Source organism: Cibotium barometz, chromosome 7 (genome assembly GCF_041138505.1).
Source record: "Cibotium barometz isolate CiBa-2024 chromosome 7, ASM4113850v1, whole genome shotgun sequence".
Lineage (NCBI taxonomy): Eukaryota > Viridiplantae > Streptophyta > Polypodiopsida > Cyatheales > Cibotiaceae > Cibotium > Cibotium barometz.
The window spans coordinates 15,059,339-15,084,734 of record NC_141052.1 but is presented as its reverse complement, the minus strand read 5'-3'; positions in this window follow the sequence as shown (position 1 = coordinate 15,084,734).

The window sequence follows — 25,396 nt, the reverse complement described above, 5'->3', positions numbered from 1 at the left end:
GTGCAACACCTTTGCACCTCATGTATGCACATGCACTCTACCCATTTGTATCTTGCACGTGCACTCATGCACCATAAACACATATGTGCACGGCCTATGCATGTGAACTGCACTAAAGTTTACACTTCTTGCACTCACACATGCATAAACCCACCTGTGCACACATATCCACACACACATCGTGCATGCGCCCACACATACACTTTCACGTACACCATATTCACTTGCACATGCACACACCCTTACACGATTGCCTATTCACTTTCACACGCATGTGCACATACATTCACGCATTTTCACCATGCGCAACACACATGGAACCTAAAAAGCCCAATCAATATCTATCTCAAAAAGAAATAGATTAGCCATTGCAGTATAGGCTTTTTTGGTACTGGTAAAAGTTCCCTAGCTGCTCTCGTGCATCTTTAGGATCTTCTTCTTGTGATAGCACTAGATTGGTGTGCTTCTGCTCTATTGTCATGTCATTTGCTTGTAGTACTCTTTCTTTGGAAAAGAGTACTGCTTTGTCATCCTTATCAATGTTTGCTCCAGACTCCATCTCTCATGAGCAAGAGTACTATGTATGAGGTGACCAGGCCTAGAGAAAGTGGCTATTTATAGCAGTAGCGACAGCAGTAGCGAGGATAGAAGAAAGGCTTTAGGTAGATTTCGGGGTGCCTCAATACATGGCACCCCATTCACCCTGGTAGCCGGTCATTCGACTTTGGGACTTATAAATTTTTCTAAGTCCCAGTGCCATGTCCAAACATTGGTCCGTGCAAAATGATGTGAACATATGTACAAACACATGTCTAGGCGTCACGTGTATAGACAAGGAATAATTATGCCTGATCTAAATGTGTATGATTTAATGAAAATTCAAACAAGAACACATGACAAGTCCAAAAACCTAAAATTTGTACATGAGCATATAGTGATTTAAGCTTTCTATAAACATGGACTCCACTCCCACAGTTTGATCCTGTCCTACAATTAAGACCCTCATATTGCCTCTATCCACCTAAGCCTTAATGCAATAGAAAAAAATAAACACGCATAAATAGCTTCAGATCTGTTCTCCACCACAAGTAGTGAGCTCAAATGCCTTACTATAAAACACTAGAATGTGTGATTTGCCTATAATCTATAAAAAGAACTGCATGAACGACAATAAAAACTGGGCAATTTATTGATTCAGCTACAAGATAATATGGATGAAAGGAGGTTCCATTACTAAAGGAGATTCTCATGTGGTAAAACCACTCATGCACCAACAAGCACACCCAAGCATACACAGAGATACCCATGCAGGAACATACACACATTTGGCTCCATATTTTAGTTTTAAAGAATTTGATAAGACAAAACAAAGAGACCAAAAAACATTAATTCAACTCCTAGATGGTAATGATGAAAGAGGCAGAATTGCCCATGACATATACCCCAACCCTTGCATTCACCCACAACATATCTCATGCCATGCCCCCATATCATTGTTAATCCAATTCTAGGATTAACAAGAGCTACCGCCATTATCTTACATCAAGGAGTCACGATAGATACACCAAAGGGTCATACATTCAAGATATCAAGCAATAGTGTCCAAAGCTACAACTTGGACGGGGCTCGTAATGGTGTGACAGAGTATTTATGACAATTCCCGCTTCAAGAGCGTGTGGTAGCAGCAAGTTAGGATGAATTCCTAAGTGATATACTTCATGGATATATTATGAGAGTAGTCATTGTAATAGCATTAGGCCTCTTATGAGCCTAAAGTGCTCGGTCGGCCATAGTTTAAGTGAGTGTGAACACTTATGGCCGTGTATATGAGTGAATTTCTCTCATAATACAAGGGACTCTCCCATTGTGCAATTGAGTCTTGCTCTTGCTAATCTCTCTCCCTAATGCATGCTAGTGTGTGTGTGTGTGTGAGTGAAGTGAGGTGAGAGAGGAGGTGCAACGTGGCAGTGTGACAACACTCGTGGGAGACGCGGTGGAATTGCTTCTCAAGGAGTTGTAAAGCTTGGAGACCTCGAGGCTTACAAGCTCGGCCATTGGAAAGATCCTCACAACGACAGTTGCGGTTCACCAGGATGTGTTTCAAGGAGGGTTAGGTTGAGCCTTAACATTTTTGGCGCCGCTGCTGGGGAACCATCCCTTGGCTTTTTCCATCGTTTTGTCTCTAATCTATGCATAGCCCATTGCCCATTATCTTGATTAGTGGTTTTCCATGAAAAAGATGTGGATTTGATGGTGATTTGTGTGAGATTTGGTGTAGAATAGCTCTCTTTTTTGTTTTTGAAAAGAATGCTTTTTGCTTAATTTTTAGATTAATCTGTTGTTTATCATGTGCTTAGGCTTGCAAAGAGTGTGTACTAGGCTTAGTTTACATCCATTGCATCAAAGAGAATGCATTTCTTAGTGAATGTTAGCTTTCTTTAGTTTAAACATAAAATCTAAGATCATTAATTCTAGTTTAATTGTGTGTTTTTGTTTGAAATTATTTGGATTAGAGTGTTAGCAAGCATTAGGAGTAGCTTAATCTTTCAAAAAATTTCTTTAAACCATAAAAAAATCCTTGATTTTAACTAATTTCTCTTAATGGACTGGTTTTTGTCATTAAGAGTGATTAATCTTGATCTCACAAGGCTAAAAATTTAGAAAATGTGTTAATTGGGTTCTAAATTGATCATATAAGTAGTTGAAATTGAGGATTTTGAGTGTTTTGAGAGCATTTAGATGCATCAAAACACCTAATCACATCAATTTTTTGATCAATTGGAGAAATTTGACTCTCTTTGCTTAATTTTACCTTAAAAAGGAGACTATAATTAAGAGTCTAATTAATCTCCTAATTTAGATTAATTCATACAATTGTTGATGCACATAGATTAGTTTTTCCTTGCTCTGTCCAATGGTGTGCTCTATTGTGTGAATTAATTAGGAATTAGTGGTTAATTAAAGTCCTTGATTAGTATAAAAGAGAGAAAGATTAGTGAAAGGATTAATTTTAGATTAATCCTTGATCACCTTTTTACATAACTCATTAAGGCTAATGAGCATTCAATGAGAAGATGCTCATGAGTTGTCAATTTGTCCATTTTGGGGGTCATTTACGAAGGGTGTAAGGTGTGTCCAAAAAAAAATCCAAAGTTTAATCTTCACGTGAAGTCCGGTTCACGTGTGAAGAGTTTTTCACGGCATGAAACAATTCACGTGGCGGCGGTAAAAAAAATAAAAAAATTAAAAAATCAAAAAATCAAAATTTGAAGTCCACTTCATGCATAAAGAGTTCTTCACGGCATGAAACAGAAGTTCACGCGGCGGTCGGAAAAAAAATTTTGAAATTTAATCCACGTGAAGAGTTCTTCACGGCGTGAAACAAAAGTTCACGCGGTAGGCCAAAAAAACATCAAAATTTAATTCTCACATGAAGTTCGGTTCACGAGTGAAGAGCTCACGGCGTGAACACGCGGCGGTATAAAAAAATGAAATTTAATTCTCACGTGAAGTGCGGTTCACGCGTGAAGAGTTCTTCATGGCGTGAAACAAAAGTTCACGCGACGGTCCCAAAAAAAAATTTAATTCACGTGAAGTCCGGTTCATGCGTGGAGTTCTTCACGGCGTGAAACAGAAGTTCACCCCGCGGCAGCCAAAAAATAATAATAAATAAATAAAAATTTAAAATTTAATTCTCATGTGAAGTCCGGTTCACTCGTGAAGAGTTCTTCACGGCGTGAGTTCACGCGACGGCCCAAAAAAAAACTCTGAAAACCACCCCTGTTTGGAGGCCCGTATCTCCTAAACCGTGTATCAATGAAGGCGCTCTAGGGCTCATCGGAAAGTTGACATCGAGCTCCTCGACATTGGACTTGTTCGTCCGAAGTCAAAATTGATCATTTTGGCCTCCAACCAGCAACCTCAAAATTCGACTTGAAAATCAAGGCAAAAAACAGCCCAAAAACTACGAAAAATCGTAAAAACAGCACCCACGAAAACGACGAGGAGCCATATTCGGGCTACTTTTTGAGGGTCTAAACGACAAAATCACGGATGGCTCAAGGGAACAAAGTTGTAGTACTCCAAAAATACTACACCTCCCTCATACAGAGTTTTTCAAAATTCCTTTTGTAACACCCTAAAAAACGTGTTGCGAAATAGGAAAAAAATTCAAGAAAATTTTTTCATCTTGAGAGTGTGATAGAAAATAGGTTTTAGGACCTCCTCTTCCGTCTGAGAAGTTCCTAGCATACGCTTTTTCCAAAAAAAAATATCTCTGGTCGTTCACATGCATATAGTGCCTAAACTAATTAGGACAAACGGACACCCGTTTGATCCAACGAAGAGTACGCCAAGCCTCTTGAGGTTGTAATAACGGGCTGTGGGAAAGTATAAAAAGCAAAAAAAAATCTATGATTGCTCTCATTAAGGAGTATTTAGGCACTCTGACATGGCCACAATAGAGGGTTTGCCTGCAATTACACAAGGACTAAATCCAATGGCTGACATCTTCGAGCCATTGAGTCCATGCCGCCAATTCACCTCCCCATACCATTGACCATGCCTATAACAAGCGTGTCATCACGTTTTACACCCCCTATGACTTCGATCCCACCAGGCTTTGGTCCTTTGCTTGACATTCCTGCAAATCCTATAAGTACCAACTCGTTCCTGGATGCCCACACCTTGGACATACTAACTAGTCTAGGAAGGGGGTGGTCCAAGGACTCAGTGAGTCTCTTCCGACAAGAGCACTCACATATGGCCTCAATGACTCATACAAAAATACGATCGTGCAAATTTCTAAAATTATGGACAAATATATGACAGAACAACAGACCTTGTTCAATTTATTCAAATGTTTGAACATAGATGTGAAGCCTTTGGAAATCCTAACTGCCCCACTAAGGTACATGCGTTGAACTTATGATTAGAAGGAAAATCTAGTCGATGGTTCATCGCATTAATGCCGGTGATCAAGACCAACTTCAAAACCTTGAAATTAGCCTTTACACATGGCTTTTCCAGACAAGGTGATCAATGGAGTGCAGTAACAGAACTCTATTCAATTGAGCGTCAACCACATGAATCAATTAGAGATTCTATCCTTCGGTTAAAACTTTTGGACTCACGTTGTGAGTTATAGGAAAAATTAAACGATGTTCAATTAAGGAGATGTTTCATGATGGGCTTAAAGAATAACAACTTACACAACTTGACCATTGTATCCAATCTGGAAACATTTGATTAATGTTGTAACGAAGCAATACGTTTAGATGACAACATGGTAGAAGATGATCATGCTACGAGATGTTCCTCATCTAAACCAAATGAAGCAATGGCAAAAGAAAGATTGATCTCAGAATTGATATTTCCAGAATTTTATGTAGCCTTGCTTAAAACCTTACAGCCAACATCTCGAAGAGAGGATGAAAACCTTCAAAAAATGATGAGAGAAATGCCTTGTGTTGAATGCAATCACTATGACCATCCCAATCCTCATTGTGCATACAAGGCACCTGTTTTTCTATACTGCATATATTGTAAAACCTTTGACCATGATAGTAACAAGTGTCCCGCTTCATCCACAATGGACTCAAAAATGGACTCAAAACCTCCATCTCCTGTGCACCAAATAGAAACAGTCCAAAGGGTAGAAACTGCTCAGGAGGCAATTAATCGGACACCAGTGTTTCTATTGTTGTGGACCTCACAAGGTGGCAGACTGCACAGTTTGGAATACTTCCATGCCCATAGTCACACTGACACCTTGCGACCAATGTGTGAACAGTGTGGCATTAATCACATGTTCCAAGATTGCCCAAGACGAGTTGCTTCAATGCAACTTGTCTCATAAAATACAACTCTTAACATCTTAAGTTTACAAAACGGGCAATTGGCCACAGTGCCATTGAATGTGCTTACACACTTACAAGCCAAGGTACAACAAACAGTCCAAAAGAGTGTAAAAGACAATACCTCAACATGGGTAGAAGAACATGCTTTAAAACAGAACCCAAAAGAGAAAACAAAACCTTCTAAACCCAAGAAAAACAAAGGACAACGAAACCAAGGTTGAATTAAAAGACAGGGATAAGGAGTCTATAAGGACATAAACCCAAAAGGGGACATAAACACGAAAGAGGCAAAAGCGATACATGATGCAGAAGCATCCACATCAAAGACCACCACACAAACTTCAACACCCATATGTGCGACACATGATACAAAAACCCAAAAGAAAATTCGATCCTGTTGCATGGGTAAACATAGTGAAAAACTGACAAACCAAAGGAAGTCAGAGAATGAAACAAGTTCTAGTACATCACTAAGTGAGGATGAGAAGTTCTTACTCTTCGCCCAGTGCATTACATAGACCAATCAAGAAACTAGATCCCACACCCAACCACCCCAAATGGATAATAATGATCACATGACATATGTAGAACGCAACAAACGAACTCAAGAGTGTATGCTTTGTTAAAAAATATGGCAAACACCTTCACTAAAATGATGTGTAGGGCACATACCTTGTAACTAGCACTATGCACTAAAGTCATAGATTATGGGCAAATGGATACAAAGGTTATTATGCAACCTTACCATGATGTAAAAGAGTCATTTAGGAGCTCAACATCAGCCAAAGGGGTCGTGATCCCTTGATTAGGTAGCATTGGTGTGATTAGCAAGATTCTAGGGTTGGTGGTCACTTTTAGGTGCTTGAATCTAGGAGGGAAGGTGGAGATGATTTAGATGATGATTAACACCTAATCTTGAGCTTAATCCTCATGTACTTCAGCCTATATAAAGAGGCTCTCATCTATTGAAATCAACACATATTTGCCCCTCACTTATGTTGTCATTATGCTCATCATTATGCTAATTACTTCTTGATTAGTAGCTTAACTTCATCTTCTTCATTTCTATTCAACTATGCAATGGAGCTAGTGTTTGATCCTCCTTAGGATGGTTTTTTAACATGGTATCAGAGCTAGTACTAGCCCATTCATCTAGAATCAAGCCCCATCTTATTTGCTTAGCAAGAGATTAGTGAAAAATAGGGTTTCATTAGCTTTTATGGGTTTCCTAGAAAATAGGATCTAGAATAGCAGCTGAGTGGAGGCCTTGGTGCTCACAAACCACGTAACCATTGCCAAAATCCTTTTGTGGGCACTTCACCAGCAATATTGCTAAGGGGCATGGCACCTCAATTGCACCATTCATAGCTCCACGTCTCGCCGGCAACTTCGTTTTCCCCAAAACAGGCACGTTTTTGATAGGCGACCACCAAAAGTATTGTTGCAGCTCACACACATCAAATTGGTCTAATTCCTCTGAGGTGTGGCTTCATTGGAACCTAAACTTACTCCTCCTAAGAGGGTTTTGCAAATGATTGAGTGTGCTTCACACACCAAGCAAAAAAACCAGGGTGCTGTCCAGAATTGCCATAGCCAGAAAAGGTACTTTGGTAAATTTGAGATTACTCATTGATTAAGTTGCTTAAGCAAGTGTTTGTGGGCTCTAAAATCATCTAGACATACTGCTATTCAATGCCCTTGAATCTTTTTAGCTTATTCTTTGTGCAACTCCTTCAAATATTGACTCCAAGTGAGCTCATTTCTCTGCATAGTGAGCAGAATATTCAACTCCACTAATCAATGATTAATCTATCCTAATCCTTATCATTTGGTGCAATAAGTGGTTCATACATGTCATTAGGGACTTGCTACATCCCCTTATTACTTCACACTTAATTTGCCCCTTGATTAGGTGTCTCCCTTGCTTCCCACAAATCAATATATTTTCTGGTTTTATCTTTTGGAAAGCATATGCTAAATAACTTGATTTAGCACTATTCTTTGGTCTTAATCTCTCTTGTAAAAGGGTAGACACTGCCTCAATCATCAGAGGTAAGACCCCCTTCATTCCATATCATAATGGCTACCAAGGATTCTCCATCAATGCGCTTTAAAGGTCATGGTTTTCACACATGGCAAACCCGCATCAAGTTAATGCTCATGAAGAAGGGGCTCTTCAACATAGTAAATGGGAATGAGAAGAAGCCAAGGACTCTTGCTGATGTTCCTTGTTGGGAAGTAAGAGATGACAAAGCTCGTGCCATCATCACATTGGAGCTTGATGACACTTACATTCATCATGTGGATGGATGCGAAACTTCCAAGGAAGTTTGGGACCAACTCACAACTCTATTTGGGGCTTGATCTAAAAGTTCAAAGTTTGGTTTGCTCATTGAATTTTTTAAGCTAGAAATGAAGTCTGGCACATCCCTAGCCTCACATTTGAACTACATGAAAGGCCTATTAACACAACTTGCAGGAATAGGTCTTAAGATGGATGAAGATGTCTCCATTGGTGTATTACTTAAATCTTTACCTGAAGAATATGACCATGTGGTCACAACCTTGACCAATATGCCAATATCAAAGCTTGTGGACATTGAAGCATCTCTTCTTGAGGAGGAGAGAAAACTAAAGACCAAGCAAATGGAGTCTCCATCGTCATCAACCTTGTCTACTGAAAATGCTTATTATGCAGGATCTAGTAGGTATGGCAAGAACAAAGGCAACTACAACAAGGGCTACAACAAAGGCAACTACAACAAGGGCTACAACAACAACAATCTCATTTGTGACTTTTGTCACAAACCTGGTCATGTAGAGAAGAATTGTTTTGCCAAGAAGAAGATGCAACGAGTCTACATCATGGAAGAAGTGCAGCAGGAAGAAGACCAAGAAGAAGAAAAAGATGAAGACAAGGGCCACCATCATGAGGCCCTATCTATGATTAGATCAAATCATTTATTCTAAAGTGCTAAAAGCAAGGGCATGCCCTATACACATGGGTGTCCTCTTCACTCATACATGTAGCCACGTCTTGTCACACTCTTCTAAAGTCGTCCCATACCTCTTTTGTACGCATGACTAAAGCCTCTGAGTTCACATTGGCATAACCTATGTATGGCATTGCTAGTCAGACCACGCTCATGCATGCTATCACTGAGCATTGGGTGGTTAATTAGGCTCATGAGAGTCAGCATGACCAACTGCATCATTGAGTGGATTCAGTGTTTGAGGAGGGGTGTTAAAAAATATGGCAAACACCTTCACTAAAATGATGTGTAGGGCACATACCTTGTAACTAGCACTATGCACTAAAGTCATAGATTATGGGCAAATGGATACAAAGGTTATTATGCAACCTTACCATGATGTAAAAGAGTCATTTAGGAGCTCAACATCAGCCAAAGGGGTCGTGATCCCTTGATTAGGTAGCATTGGTGTGATTAGCAAGATTCTAGGGTTGGTGGTCACTTTTAGGTGCTTGAATCTAGGAGGGAGTTTCCAAACAGCCCTCATTAAGAATTGTCAGAGGGCCAAGTGTGTCGTTGTACACACTAGGTACTTTTGAAAAAGCTGAGACCCAAATAGAGAATGAAAGTGAATGGGAATATGAAACAGACACAGGAAAACACTAACTGAAACACCCATGGTTCCTTTGGAAGATTCTATCATGATATGGTTGGATTTCCCTACAAGCAATGATGTTCAGCGCAAGCATCCATTGATTAGCCCTTGAGCAAGTCATAACAACATGACAATAGACACTTGGGTGTCATTGGGACAACCTAAACTCACCTCGACAAGCAATAGTCTGGCAAAAGGAACCAATGAACAAAACATTGAAGTTCCAGGTTACTTGAGATACACTACTCAAACAATCGATGGTGGCGATACGGAATTTACATTTCATGTCACCCTAGATTTCCTTGAGTATGATGTCATCATTGGCGGATCTTAGATAATTGAATCGTTGTATTCACTAGATGAATCCATGCAAATAGTCACCTTGAACACTCCTGCAAGCACTGTACAATTGCTATTAATGGGAGGAAGAAACCTTGCAGGAGCTGAAACTTCCAACATATCTTACTGAAAAAGATCCCTAGGATTTTAGTTGGATTGGAAATTTCAAATGAAATCACCATAGCTCAAGCACAGCTTTATCCAAAACGAGAACACAATCTTATGACCCTCGAGCTATGGGATTTGTTAGGTCAACCAACACTCACAGTACATCTTGAAAGGATTACCTTTACACAAGAATTGACCATGCCATATCTGGGGTACTTTGAACATACAATGTATATTGACACTAACCCCCTCACTTGCAAGTTTTTTGTGGTTGAGTATGTGTTGGAAGCAGATTTGATCTTGGGGCATAAATGAACTGTTGCTGCCCAAGCACCACTGTGCTTTGCTAGCGATAGAGTCATCTCATGATGGTCAACGGCGGTGACAAGAAGTTGACAATACCATACTGCGAGTAAGAGGATCCAACTTTAATGGATATCTATAATGCTAAACGCAAAAGGATACAAGCCTCTTTCACAAAAGCCCCTTTACACAAAAGCCCCTTTACCCAAAAACCTACCATCTGCATCAACCACCAACGATAAAGCCTCTACTCCATCAACCCCATCCTCACCTACGAAGTTCGATGCCAAAACCTCGCAATCAGCGGCTATTCCTGAAGAATTTCCCAACCATCTAACTCTAACAGGGAACTCAAAGGAAAGGCCCCGGCTCCTATGCATCTTCATCGACAAACCTCACCAAAGGAGATAGCGACATGCTCAAAGGCCTCGTCATCGAAAACCACTCCACAAGAGACTCTAACCTCATCATCAACAATGCCAATGAGCCTCAAACATGCAGCCTCAGTGCCAACCAAAGTCAAGGAGGGTCCCAAACCTTCCACATCACCCCAAAAGAAAACTCCACCATGACAACCATAATCAAGATATCTTAATAGTATCAAAATGTGGGTGGAAAAGCAACTACTTGTAGCTCAAGGCTACTATGAAGGTGCCAATCAAATTTGGGTGCCTTGACAGTCAAAACCTGTTCCTCAACGTAACACTCGAAAGCAAAGGGAGAACAAGAGTACTCCACAACACCGTCCACAAAAGCCTATGCGAGTTCCTCAAAGAACTCCACCAATGCAACAAGTGTGGGTACCAAAAACATTACTCCAAGCACAAGGGTACCACTAAAGAAATACCAAAGCTTGGGTCCCCAAGCACATCACAAAGTCCCCTAAGCTCGCACAAAGAAGGAAGCCTCAACACCCAACACATCGGCAACCAAATTACAGTGTTCATCAAAGATGGGTGCCTCTACCTGTACTTCAACAACAAGGATACTATGATGGTAAGTCCATCATATGGTTGCCAAAATCGAACAATGTGAAAAAAATCTCACCACCGACTTCAACCCCAACAACTTCACCTATAGTTCGACAAGAATGGAGGCCCAAGAAATAGCAAGCAAATCCCTCAACCACTCTCATGCATCCAACACCAACACAAGAGCTTGTCTGTTCAAGCAAACAATCAGCAGTCTTCCCTACTACCTCGACATCATTTCAGCAAAAACAAATTCAAGATCAAATACGGAGACTTAAGAGCACATCAAGAACAAAATAACAATGCTCTTGTCACCCCTCTGGAAATGATAAATGATCCATCCTAAGTAAGTACAAACACAGTTGTAAAGTCACGACCCATGTCAATCTCTGCGACTTCACGTCATGACTTTCACGTCTGCTATTTCATGTCATAACTTTCACGTCTGCACTTTCACGTCTTAGATCTTCACGTCATGACTCTCACGTCTGCTATTTCACATCATGACTTTCACGTCTGCACTTTCATGTCTGGTCTTTCATGCCTCAGTGTTTCACGTCTTAGCAGTTCACGTTTAAAAAAATAATTAAATAAATCAACATTTGCAAATTCAAGGAGTTCCATCTCAAGGCTTAAGAACCTGCACTTTTACGATTTAAGTCTCATCATGGATTAAGCCATATCACACAACAGCCACTATATATTTGTTAAGCTTATTGCTTACTATTCTTTTGGCTAAAGTAATAGCTGCTCCATGAGTATGAATCCATACTCATGCACTGGAGAACATTTGCACCAATGCCTCACCATCAACTTCTAGGTACGGGGGCCATGGTGGGCGAAAGCCTGCTGGTCAATGGTACAACCCATCGACTGGAATTTTCTTTCAAATTATAAACCTCTCCAAACGATGCCACCATCTTCACAAATCAATGATCTTCAATCCTTAGAAGTATCTATATTAGCCTCGCAAGTCAACGTAATTCCTTCAATCCTCACCAACAAGTGGCTACTTCAACACAAAGCACTTCAATACGAGTCTATATGACTCAGTTCCTGTACTTCATGAAAATCTTCTTCTAAGAGCACTGAAATATACATAGAAACATAAAAAGCACATGGGTAGAAGAAGACAACATTTGACAAGAATCCTACTCAACAACATTTGACAAGAATCCTGCCACACAAAGGGACATCATCACAAGCCAATTACTTCAAATGATGAATGTCGCTTCAATGAATCAAATGAGGAACTGAGAATAACCATCTCATTCTGATAATAAAGTCTATGTTCCTCCGGATCCTTCTCTCTCTTCTTTCCCATTATTAACACCTCTTAGTGTCCCCACTAACAAAAAACACATGTAACCTTGCCGATGATTTCCAAAAACAAAGTAAGTAAAAAAAACGGTCACACAAATATAAAAATACATTCATTTGTAAAAATCTCCCATCCCGTTAGGAATTCCCAATACACCACTAACCTCTTCATTCATTAACTCGCTTTTCTTATTCCTTTTCGGAGGAACACAAACCATTGAACGTCATTCAACATCAAAGCCATCAACAAAGCTTATTCATTCTCCCCACACAAAAGTCTTCAACACGATCATAAAAGGACGCAATCATCAGGGGGGAATGCTAATCCAATTCTAGGATTAACAAGACCTACCGCCATTATCTTACATCAAGGAGTCACGATAGATATACCAAAGGGTCATAGATACCAAGCAATAGTGTCCAAAGCTACAACTTGGACAGGCGCTCGTAATGGTGTGACGGAGTATTTATGGCAATTCCCACTTCAAGAGCATGTCCAAAGCTACAACTTGGACAAGCGCTCGTAATGGTGTGACGGAGTATTTATGGCAATTCCCACTTCAAGAGCATGTCCAAAGCTACAACTTTGTAATAGCATTAGGCCTCTTATGAGCCTAAAGTGCCTGGCCGGCCCCATAGTTTAAGTGAGTGTAAACACTTAAAGTCATGTATATAAGTGAATTTCTCTCATAATACAAGGGACTCTCCCATTGTGCAATTGAGTCTTGCTCTTGCTAATCTCTCTCCCTAATGCATGCTAGTAAGTGTGTGTGAGTGAAGTGAGGTGAGAGGAGGGACGACGACCCGTAGTAGTGCAACGCGACGGTGTGACAACGCTCATGGGAGACGTGGTGGAATTGCTTCTCAAGGAATTGTAGAGCTTGGAGACCTCGAGGGTTACGAGCTCGGCCATTGGAAAGATCCTCACGACAGTTACGATTCACCAAGTAAGCTCTTTTTGGATATGTTTCAAGGAGGGTTAGGGTGAGCCTTAAGGAGGGTTAGGGTGAGCCTTAACAATCATGTCATGTACATAGTGCTATGACATCATACAAATTCATGACCTTCACATTGCGTGTGGTACGTCTTGACATAGACAATACATAGCACATAGTCCATGGCATGGCATGACACATCCATGGCATGCACATAGCCCATGCCATGGCATGATACGGACAACGCATAGCACATGACCTACAAGATCCATACACAAAGATAAGCTCCTCAATAATTGTCATGTTTTAATGGAAGAAATGCACATGCTGAGAGAGGGCTAAAGCAAACCCTAAATTTGACCTAGAGGACATTTTAAGGGCTTGAGAGCTAGAGCTGGAGCCACTGGTTCTGGCACAACAGCGCAGGCAGTTATCGTTCCAGTTGGGGATGTGATGTTGGTTGGAGCAAACGGAGCAAGCGCACGCATGGCCATAGGCGTCCACTTGCAACACCCCTAGACCGTGACACATGTCTTGGAAGGGTTGGGGTACTTAGCAAAGGCGCCTACCTTGTTGAGCATCCGCTTGGAGGCGCAAACACGCTCGCACAAGAACATATTTTTGTCATCCACCATAGAAGGACCTACGCCCACAATGCCACGCTTCTTGCGCGTTCCGCTACCCCCTTGCACGTCCTCCTGCTCCACCTTCCGCTGACTCACCCCCCTAGCATTTTGATCGCCAGGTTTCTCTTTACGAATGGTTGAGATGAAGGACACGATGATGCCCCCATGAAATTTTATAAAAAATAGCCAGAAAACTCAACCTAGAGTGATATAAGTGAGGTTTTATTTGATATAGGGCAACAATTTCAATTCTCAAGCAAAAAATTCCTGCTTTGAATGTTGGGGAGCGTGCAAACGCTTCATAACCAAATGTGCAACGGACACACCAACAAAGTGTTGAAATGTAACCCTCACTTGGCCATGAGTGTGTGTGGGAGCCTACTCTAAAGGATAATGCTCATTCGAGTCATCGCTTGAAAGCTCTCTCTATGGCTATATAACTAGCCCAAGCCTTGTACTCATTGAGTGCAAAATGCTTTCTCATTAATATGAATGGCACACTTTCTTTTCCACCATAGTTACCAACATGGTATGAGAGCAATTGATCCTCCTTAACCATTAGTTTAGATTAAACCTTAATCCTCTTATCTCCTAGTTAACTAAAAATCAAAGCTTCTCTCTACTCTCTGTTTGTGGCACCATAGTCACATTCTACAGCAAGCTTTTGCCTTCACCTCCTTGCTTCAAGAGTGCAGGAAGCACACTCACCAACGCCATGCTCGCGATGGTATAACCACCATCGTGCTCACTCTTGGCAGCCCTTGGCTCTGCGCTTGCTTCCACGACAGCCTTTCGCTCCCACGACAGCCCCTTGTGCTCTCGACCGCCTTCCCCTCCCGCACCCAGCCTTGCTAGGCCTTGCCATAGCCACCCAGCGCTGGCCGCAGCTCTGTAGTGCCGCACATCGCCGTCGCTGCCTATATACAACGTCGTCGCCTTGCCGTCACACTACCCACATACCCTGTCGGCCGCAGCTCTGCAGCGCCTTCGCCGCCACCTCTGCCTGCGAACCGCATGCCATCTCCCTCTAGCAAGCTCACCCCACTTGCAAGCTTGCCCCATAGCTTGAGGAAAAGCCTTGGGCAGTGGTTATCAGGCATCGAAGTCATCTCTATAACACAGGTATCAAGCTTGTTCGCTTGGATTTTGTGTGAAAGCTCTATTAGCCTTTCTATTCCACTTGGGTTCTAAAGGCTTCTCTATAGGCCTTAATTAAGTGGGCATTCTCACATGTGTCGTTACACATTGAGAGCATTGTACATTGGGCACAATCACTCGGGATTTACTCCCCACATTTTGCTTATGTGACAATTTGGAAGTTTTTTTTTTTACGGTAAAGTCAACTAATGTCCTCTAAGGGAAGTGTCCCATCAAACGTCATTGTAATATCCTCCGATAGCTCTCAAAGCTCTGTGAACTCACTAGCCCCTGCTCCAACCCAAGATCAAGAAGTGACCACCCAACCAACTCGTCGCACAGAGGGCCAATATTCCTGCGAACCGCTAGAAAAAGGTTTTGTCCTATCACTAACCGGTGGTTCGTAGAGAAACCTAAACCACAATAGACTTATGTCTACCATGCAATGAATGTAAAATCCATCTAAAGGATATTTTGTGTTTTCTTTTAAGTTTTTGTTTTTAGCCCAATAAATTTTGTAAAGGGTTTAGACACTGCCCTGGGTTATCTATTCCAGTGGTAAGACCACCCTAGTACATGCTTCCACTCTAGTTATGGCAACCAATGGAAAGTCTCCCGATAAATTTAACAACCACGGGTTTCGGCAAACAAAGGTGAAGGGTCACCTTATGAAGAAAAGCCTATGGGGACTAGTAAAGCCTATTAAAGGGGATGAGGGTGTAGCTACAAGAGCAACATTAGTTGCTAACCAAGTAAAGGACGAGCAAGCCCTAGGTATAATAATCACTGCACTTGATGATAATTATATACATCATATAGATGATTATATCACTGCTGCACAAGCTTGGGATACATTAGATAAAACCTTTGGGGCTAGGGCTAAACATTCTAAAATCAGCCTAAAAATGCAATTGTATGGTCTAGTCAAAGAACCCGCTGAATCCATTGCCTCCTTTGTTAATAGAATGAAGAGTGTAATCACCCAGCTCACCTATGTGAAGGCACCAATTGATGATGAGGATGCCATAGCCATCCTTCTCAAGGCTATGCCTATGGAGTACGATAACATAGTGACCGTTCTCAAGGAGAAGGACCTGATTCCTTCATTCGAGAGCGTCATCAATTCACTCCAAGAAGAGGAGAAGAAGCTAAATGGCACCAACAGGTTCGTCTCAAAAGGAGCACTAGCAGTTACCCACTCCAAAAAGAAATGCGATACATGTGGAAAGTCCAACCATTCAACGAAAGATTGTTTCAAAGTCGTGCATCCATTGTGGGAAGACAGGTCATCCCCACTTCCACTGCTTCCTCAAAGGTAAGAAGAAGTTGGACAAAGCTAATGTGGCATCCACAGAAGAGCAAGCAAATACTACAGTTGTTTTGGACACAACTCAAGACTCGTCATATGATGAGTCCTGAGCCTTTTAAATATTTCTAACATGATTTCTCTCTTGAACCTTTTAGGGTCTTCTATCAAATTTTGTATCCTAGGAAAAACCTTGCTTTTTGTAAAGTGTATCACCTCCATAAGAAAAAGAAAAGGAGGGGCACTATTTCTCAAGGTAGGATTATTGATACCCTAGTCTCAAGAGTCTTAGTCTTTTGTCCAAGTTAGACTTAAGGGGGGTGTTGAAATGTAACCCTCACTTGGCCATGAGTGTGTGTGTGGAAACTTACTCTAAGCTAGGAGAATGCTCATTTGAGTCATCGCTTATGTCATATCTGAAAGCTCTCCTCTATACTAGCCCAAGCCTTGTACTCATTTCTAAGAGTGGAAAATGCTTTCTCATTAATATGAATGGCACACTTTGTTTTCCACCATAGTTACCAACACAAAGTAGTGGAGTTCTTCCTCTAATATACAAGTATAGAGAAGGCACAAGTGCTAGAATTCTCTCTCTCAAGATAAAAGCAAGAACTCTCATAGCACAAAGGGGGATTGTGTCCATTCATTATGAGAAAATGCCTTATATAAAATTGGCCCTTATTCACACTTGGGCACCCAAAACTTACTTAACTAAGGCCTTGGGTGGCCATTATCTCATAATGTACAACTTTTATAGTGCCTTTGCATGACACTTATTAATGTCCTCAAATGGAGGAGCATATTTGTTAATCCAAAATGGGATTAACATCCCCCCTTACTTGATGTAGATTCTATCCTCTAAACCAATTATCGTACATACGGTACATATACGGAGGGTACGGTATATATATGGCTGCTTCGTTGGGTATCCATTCACCTTTGGAAAGAGCAATAGAACATAACTATCGTAGGGCACTTACCAATGCTTTGAACTTGTGTCCCTTGAGGTCTCCAAGCTCACTTGAGAAGCTCTAGTCCTCCAAGCTCCACCTCCAAGAATATAGGGAAGTTATATCAAACATGTAAATCTCTTTGCTTTGCCTCTTGAAACTCCAATGGTGTCCACCTTCTCCTCAGTGGCATGTATAGAGTGTCTACTCTCTATGTTGGTGGTGCACATATATTAATGGCTATATTCTAGAATTGTAAGGTACTCTTTCCTCCAATCCGGCTGTATACCGAAATCTTCCAGTTTGGGGTGGGCATCATATGTGATAATCGTTGTATAACCCCCTCTTGTGTTTACTGGATTAGCCTTTCTCCACCCCTGCGGAAGCAGTAAACCGATCATAAATGTAACAATTTTGATTTCCAGTAGATCTGCCACAAGTGTGGGTTTGCCAGCTTTGTATGTCATGCTACATTGGACCATAACGTGCCCTTTCTAGCCAAAGGCAATAGCTCTTCTAATTCTCGTCTTAGTGCTCGAAGAGGGTACGATACATACGGCTACTTCGTTGGTGTGACATTTGAATAGGCTTCGGGTAGAATCCGTTGAGTAGGTTCAAAGGGTGTTATTTGCATTAACACCTTGAACATAAGCTTTAGCTTGAGCAGAGGATTCCCTACTCTTATTAAACCTTCATATGCTGCAAAACAGACAAGGACTCAAGAATAGAATCATAAGTAAATGGCTCAAGTGAATCTTGTGGTAGAGTGTGACTAACCTCTTGAGTTGGCCGTGGTGGAGACGGGCAAGTGCCAGCAACTCCTCAGGGGCGAGAGTGTTAGTGGGAAATTCTAAGGGTTGAGAAAGAAGTCAAGAAAATATACAATCAGCCTGAGATTTGTCAGTTGGTGGAGCACTTGGATATGGATTAAGTAATTTACTGGCAACATTTGAGTATACAGGGTAAGTAGGATTAGGTGATGAACTTTATGCTTTTTCTTGACCCTCTCCGGAACTAGGGGGTGGGTGGCTGGGTTTGTGGAGCTTCATAAATTCTTGTAGCTCAGTGATATCCTCCGAAGATATATTAGGATACTCAATATGTGTTTTATCAAAATTATAAAGTACGGTGGTTAACATGGCTTCTAGATGTTTGTATATTTTGATATAGTTTGAGAATACCAAAAGGATGATATAACGTGGACTCACACAGATTTAAATGTTGGTGAGTATTATATACCTCTAACCACCCATGGATTATGATGCATTGATAACTACGGGCTACAACCTCGTAGTTGGTCTGTGTTTCGGCAATATCATCTGGAACAAACAGGTCTAATTTATCGTCGATGTTGTCCAGGATGTCGGAGTTTTGTAGCACCCAACACCAACTACGAAGGTTGAGCACAATGGGGAGAAAAGGATAGAAGAAAATATCTTTAGGATTAGTTAGTACTAAGTCCCCCCAAAAAATTCCCATGAACAGCTTAGAATGTTTCACGACATGAACCTTTTTGTACCAGTTCACGATGGGAACTATTTTGAACCAAGTGTGTGCAAGGTTGATACCCTATGTTCCTTTCATGCTCAGACACTCAATCATGCATTCAAAGATTGGATGAAGTGAATGATACCCATTTTTACCTTGTATCCATTTTTGAGTAATGGATACCCTATGTTCCTTTCATGCTCAGACACTCAATCATGCATTCAAAGATTGGATGAAGTGAATAATACCCATTTTTACCTTGTATCCATTTTTGAGTAATGGATACCTTTATCTGTTTATTGCCATGGAAACCAAGGTGGTACTTTGGCACTTTTGGGTAGTTGTTGTTTTGCAGGCGTTTTAACTCCATGGTGTGAGTGCTTGATCCTTCCCTCCATCCAACGGAAGAGTTTTTCTACTGAGTCCTGTGGATTGGGGTTTGTATCGGTGTCCACTTATTGCACCTTCTTTTTATTCTTTTCAATAACCTTGTCCAACTTCTCGATCATGGTGGTTTACAGGTAGCGGTTTTGTTATATTTAGCCTATCCTGTTGGATTGGTTTGTTCCTCCACACCAATGTTTGTGCATTCCTAGCATTTGTTTTAGTTGGGAGTTGGTTCTGAATGCCTTTACTTCCCTTTTCTTTGTATTTGTAGGTATTTGCAACAATGGCCTTTGGGTAGAATTCGGGCACCTATACTGTTGTATTGCCCTGGTAATAGCCTTGTGCCACTAGCCATTCCTTTTGAACCCATTGCTGACGAGGGCTTTGTGGAGTGCTATTTTGTTTGGAATAATGCCAGCTTACATTTGAAGACCATTTATGTTCTTTGTCTGCTCTTTGGAATTTTCTCCTTGATTCCTTATTGACGCCCTTCTCATCTTTGTATAGCTAGTTTCCAAGTTGACCCTTAGGCACCCACTACTACTGAGTACCTTGTAATTTTCGTTGTTTTTTGCATGTGGATTGGGGTTTGTATCGGTGTCCACTTATTGCACCTTCTTTTTCTTCTTTTCAATAACCTTGTCCAGCTTCTCGATCGTGGTGGTTTACAGGTAGCGGTTTTGTTATATTTTGCCTATCCTATTGGATTGGTTTCTTCCTCCACACCAATGCTTGTGTATTCCTAGCATTTGTTTTAGTTGGGAGTTGGTTCTGAATGCCTTTACTACCCTTTTCTTTGTATTTGTAGGTATTTGCAACAATTGCCTTTAGGTGGAATTTGGGCACCTATATTGTTATATTGCCCTGGTAATAGCCTTGTGCCACTAGAGCAATTCCTTTCGAACCCATTGCTGACGAGGGCTTTGTGTGGAGTGCTTGGAATACTGCTAGCTTACATTTGAAGACCATTTTTGTTCTTTGTCTACTCTTTGGAATTTTCTCCTTGATTCCTTATAACGCCCTTCTCATCTTTGTATAGCTGGTTTCCAACTTGACCCTTAGGCACCCACTATTGAGTACCTTGTAATTTTGGCTGTTTTTTGCATATGGATTACGGGGTTCATGCCTTTTCTGTTACGTCAGCTGTTGTTACCGTGCTTTGTGTTTCCATATCCTCAATCATGGCCTGCTTCCCTGTGTTTATTGGGCTCCAATAAGGGTACGAAAATGATGTTGTTGCCCTCATTCAGTTGTGTTGTCCTCTTCTCCCATTGGATATTACAGTTACTGGCACAAATCCAAGATCTCCCCAGGATCATTTCTTCCTCCATAAATCCTGCAGGCATAACAAACACCTTTCCAACTAAGAAATTATTTCTAATGGAAACATTAATACTTAGAAATCCCTCCGCTTTCGTAGTTGTCAAGTGCACACTTCGTACTTGTGCATCGGTGGCCTCAAGGTGCGGTTTATGACTAGAGCTACCCATGTCTCATATGAGATCAGGTTATGACTTGATCCCGTATCTATCAATGCAATTCTCGTTGCATGACATTTAGTTGTAGAGACTCCCACGTGCTGGCTTGATGTTTAGTTCATCTTCGTTAAAAGGAGAGTTAGTGAAGCCATGTTCACATGCAGTTGTAGAGACTCCCACGTGCTGGCTTGATGTTTAGTTCATCTTCGTTAAGGAGAGTTAGTGAAGCCATGTTCACATGCAATATCCTTTTCTGGAGTACCTGTTTGGCCTTGGCCTCCCTTGCCTTAGCCTCTTCTTGAGCTTGCTGGATTTTTTCTTTTGCAAGCTCCTTCCATTGTTTTAAAAGATGTTCTTGCAAGAGCATATCTTGGGTCAGTGATCCAAAATACTTTTTAAGTTTGCTTCCATTGATGTAACCCTCCATTTGTACGCCCTCAATTGTCTCAATTCTAACCGACCCCTGAGGTGTGATCTCAGACACTCAAAAAGGTCCTAGCCCTTTGTACTTGAGTTTCTTTTTTCTGGTGCTCCCTACACCATACATGAGGACAAGGTCCCCCGTTTCTAGTTCCTTTTGTTTTAAGTTATTGTCGAACCAATGTTTTCTTCCGTAAATTTTCGACCATAAGTCCATGTGATGCAATTCGTCTGGTTTCATCAAGCTTCTCTAAATCTATTAGCCTTTTAGCTAATGCATTCTCCGTCAAGCGTGCTTGCACTACAATTCTTAAGCTTGGAACTAGGTACTCCATAGACATTACTTTCAACACATAAGCTAAACGGAAGGGAGTATATCTCGTCCTACTTATACGATATTTGATATGCCCATAAGGCTGCTGTGTTAGCTTATGTTCCCAATCTATTCAACTTGCGTCCAATGTTTTTGTCAAGATAGTATACAAAATCTTGTTTGTACTCTCTGCTTGACCATTAGCCTGTGGATAATAAGGTGATGACTTCTGATGGACTACAAGGAATCCAGTATCAGTAAGTGATCTATCACCTCATTAATGAAATGTGAACCGCGATCATTGACTAACTCTAATGGGCAGGCAAATCAAGGAACAAGAAACAAATACATTCTGGTGGCTACGGATTACTACACAAAACGGGTAGAGGCCAAGGCCCTGAGAGATTGTAAGGCATCGTCAATAGTTTATTTATGAAACTATCATGACAAGATTTAGATGCCCAATAGAGTTAGTCAGCAAACCAAGGGACCCACTTCTTTAATGAAGTGATCAGGAAGCTAACAGAGCAGCATATGATAATACATAAGAAGTCAACAATCTACTACTTGCAGGCAAATGGGTAAGCATAATCCACCAACAAAATCTTGAAGGGAATCCTGGTCAAGACAGTGAATGAGAACATGACCGACTGGGACACAAAGCTACACTCAACATTGTGGGCATTCCAAACAATGTACAAGAATGCAACACATGACTTACGCCTTTCAGCATGGTGTATGAACTAGAGGCAGTAGTGCCCATGGAGTTCCTTACACAGAGCCTTAGGATAGTAGCAGAAAGGCTCTCTCAGAAGAATCAAAGGTGCACATGATTGAGGAACTCCTTAAGCTGGATGAAAGGAGACTGCATAATGCATGGATAACCGAAATTGTACAGAAAAGGAGAAAGTTGCAGAGAGGATGGACAGGAACAATCTTGTTTCACATGTGAGTGGTGTTCTCTCTCTTTTGTTTTTAATATACACTAGACAAAATGAAAATTTAAAGACTCAATCATGGGGTTGGGTCGATGATAAATAGTTTTTAAGAATTGATTGGTGAAGTTGAGTTGTATTCTTGAGCTTTGGGGAAAGAAGGCTTCATTACTTTAGTAGACTATCGATGATGACGAAGTTGGGTCTTGATGGGTGAGTGGAATTCAAGATTGGTACCTACATTGGTTCTGCTTTAGCACAAAGAGGCACTATCACCTCCCTAGAATGAAGCTTCTCGGCGGGCGGGGGAAGCAAATGATACAATTGGTGTTTAATTTCCACTCCCATTTACATATTACCTTTTCTTGAAGAGTAGTTGCACCAACAAGCAATGATTTGCTCATATAAGAACTTAGTTGTTGTTCGTGCATCAACTCACTTAGAGGCTCTGGCTTCTACCCATTTTGTGAAATAGTATGTGGCCACGATTACATATCGGGCTTGTGTGATGATGGATGCGTAGCTGGACTAATAGGTCCAACAAAATCAATTCCCCATTTCTCGAAAGGTTGTCTTACAATAACAAGGGAAGTGGCATCTTGTCCCTTTGTTGTAGGATAGCGAATCACTGACACTCTTCGCACCTTTTGACAAACTCTATGGCATCCTTGAACAACGTAGCCCACCATAGTCTTGCTTGAAGCACCTTACGAGTTTTAATCTCTCCAACAAAATGTCCTCCGACTACCTCTGAATGTGCTTTATCCAATATCGTGCGAACTCATCTTCCCTCATGCATCTCCTTAAGACATTGTCCTAGCTTGTATAGTTCTCTAGCAATTAATTGATAAGGTGCAGCAAGCTTAACAAGTTGCCACATTTTATCTTTGTTCAAGGGTCATTCTTGCGAAAAAACCATAAGCTAGATAATCGGATATTTCCTCGCTCCATTCGGGCACCATGTCCAGTTTGAACAAACAAGCATGAAAGAGGTCATCATCAACACCAATTTTTGGTTCCCCATTTGGAATTCTCGGCATATGATTGGCCAACACATGATGTGTCCCCTTTCTCATCGTAACCGTGAAGTCAAATTCCAATAGTAATAACAACCAGCATGTGATTCTTTCCGTGGTGCAAGGCTTGTTCACCAAGTATAATAAGGCATGATGGTTCACAAAGAACACAAATTTGTTGGCCAATAGGTAATATCGATACTTCTTGACTTGCATAAACCATGGCCAACCTTCTCGTTCTGTGGTAGTATAATTTACCTCTACATCATACAATTGGGTGACTAGAATAGGAGACTGGGTAGTCCAATTTGAACTCACCAGGCTATGCCAATACGTATCCAATAGCAAAGTTCGATGAATCGATGTGCACATGAAAAATAAGGTCCCAATTAGGTGGTCTTCGAATTGGCAGCACTTGCTTCAATCTACCATTATGCTTCCTAGCATTCTTCAGTCCATTCAAAGACAATGAGTAGCTTATATAATGGCCTGGTAATTTCAGCACATAAAATATTATGAAGCGGCAGTAATACCCAACGTGGCCCATAAATCTTTGCACACCTTTGTAATTAGTGGGTTGGGGAAGTTCCAAGATCAACCTGACCTTGCTGTCATCTATGGATATACCGTTATTAGAGACAATGTGTCCCAATATCACACCGTGTTTGACCCAAAATTGGCATTTTAAAGGGTTTAAGAATATACGATATAATTGACATCGCTCAAACACCTTTCTCAAGCAAGTCAAATGGTATGTCCATTGAGGGTGTGCACACAGATCATCAATAAATACCTCCAACCACTTTTGCAAGTAGTCTTTGAAGGCTATGCACATTAATCGTTAGAATGTTGTTGGGCATTGGTGAGCACGAAAGGCATGACTTTGTAAGCAAACGTCCCCCACATTGTATTGAAGGTTGTCTTATGATGGTCTTCGGCGGGTGCTATAGACACCTGATTGTAGCCTAAAAATCTGTCCAAGAAGCTGTAAGCTTCTTCACCAGCCACTCCCTCTAAAACGTGTTCCGTATAAGAGGCAATGGGTAATGGTCCTTCCTAGTAGCCACGTTGACCTTTTTGAGATTGACACATACCCTAAGTTTCCCATTCTTCTTTGGCACTATTACGATTGGTGACAACCAATCCGTATGTTCTATCTCGTAGATGAAATCTACAGCAATGAGTTTATCGATTTCCTCCTTTATAATTGCTACATATTTAGGATTCATCTGGTATGGTTTTTACTTGGTTGGTCTTGATCCATCCATGATTGGGATCGTATGTTGTACCACTTCAGGTGGTACACCCTTCATCTCTTTGTAGTTCCAGGCAAAACAATCCTTAAACTCTTTAAGGAGAGCCACAAGCTCATTTTCTTCAACCGGAGTCAAGTCCTTAGTGATATAAACAGGTTTGGCTTCCTCCCCTAGTTTTGCAATATCAACTTCCTTGACTTCAGCTAGCCCATCATATGATGTGAACAACCCATCTTCCTTAACTCTTTTTGGTGTCAGTCTCGGATCACCTTTCGTTCATCAATTGTGTATGTTTTGAAATGGTCTGGTACTGAAAGCAGGTCTGGTTTATTCTCATTTTCACTTTTTGTTTTAGCCATAAATTTTGCTAGCCTCTCGCTCAACTTCTACCAAAGCTTTGTTTTGTTATCGGCGTTCAGTAAGCTTAGGCGTTTTCGGTTCTCGAAGAATGACTTCCTCCCTATGTTTCCCCTTCCAGGGATATCTTACTCAATTCCTCACCCCAATCCTTAGAAAACTCATCGTGTACCTTAGTAGCTTCAAGGTATCTTAGCCACTAGGCATCCGTGGATTTTCTTCATAGCAGAGCATTTCGTCGAGCGATATATTTTTTCTACTTTCGC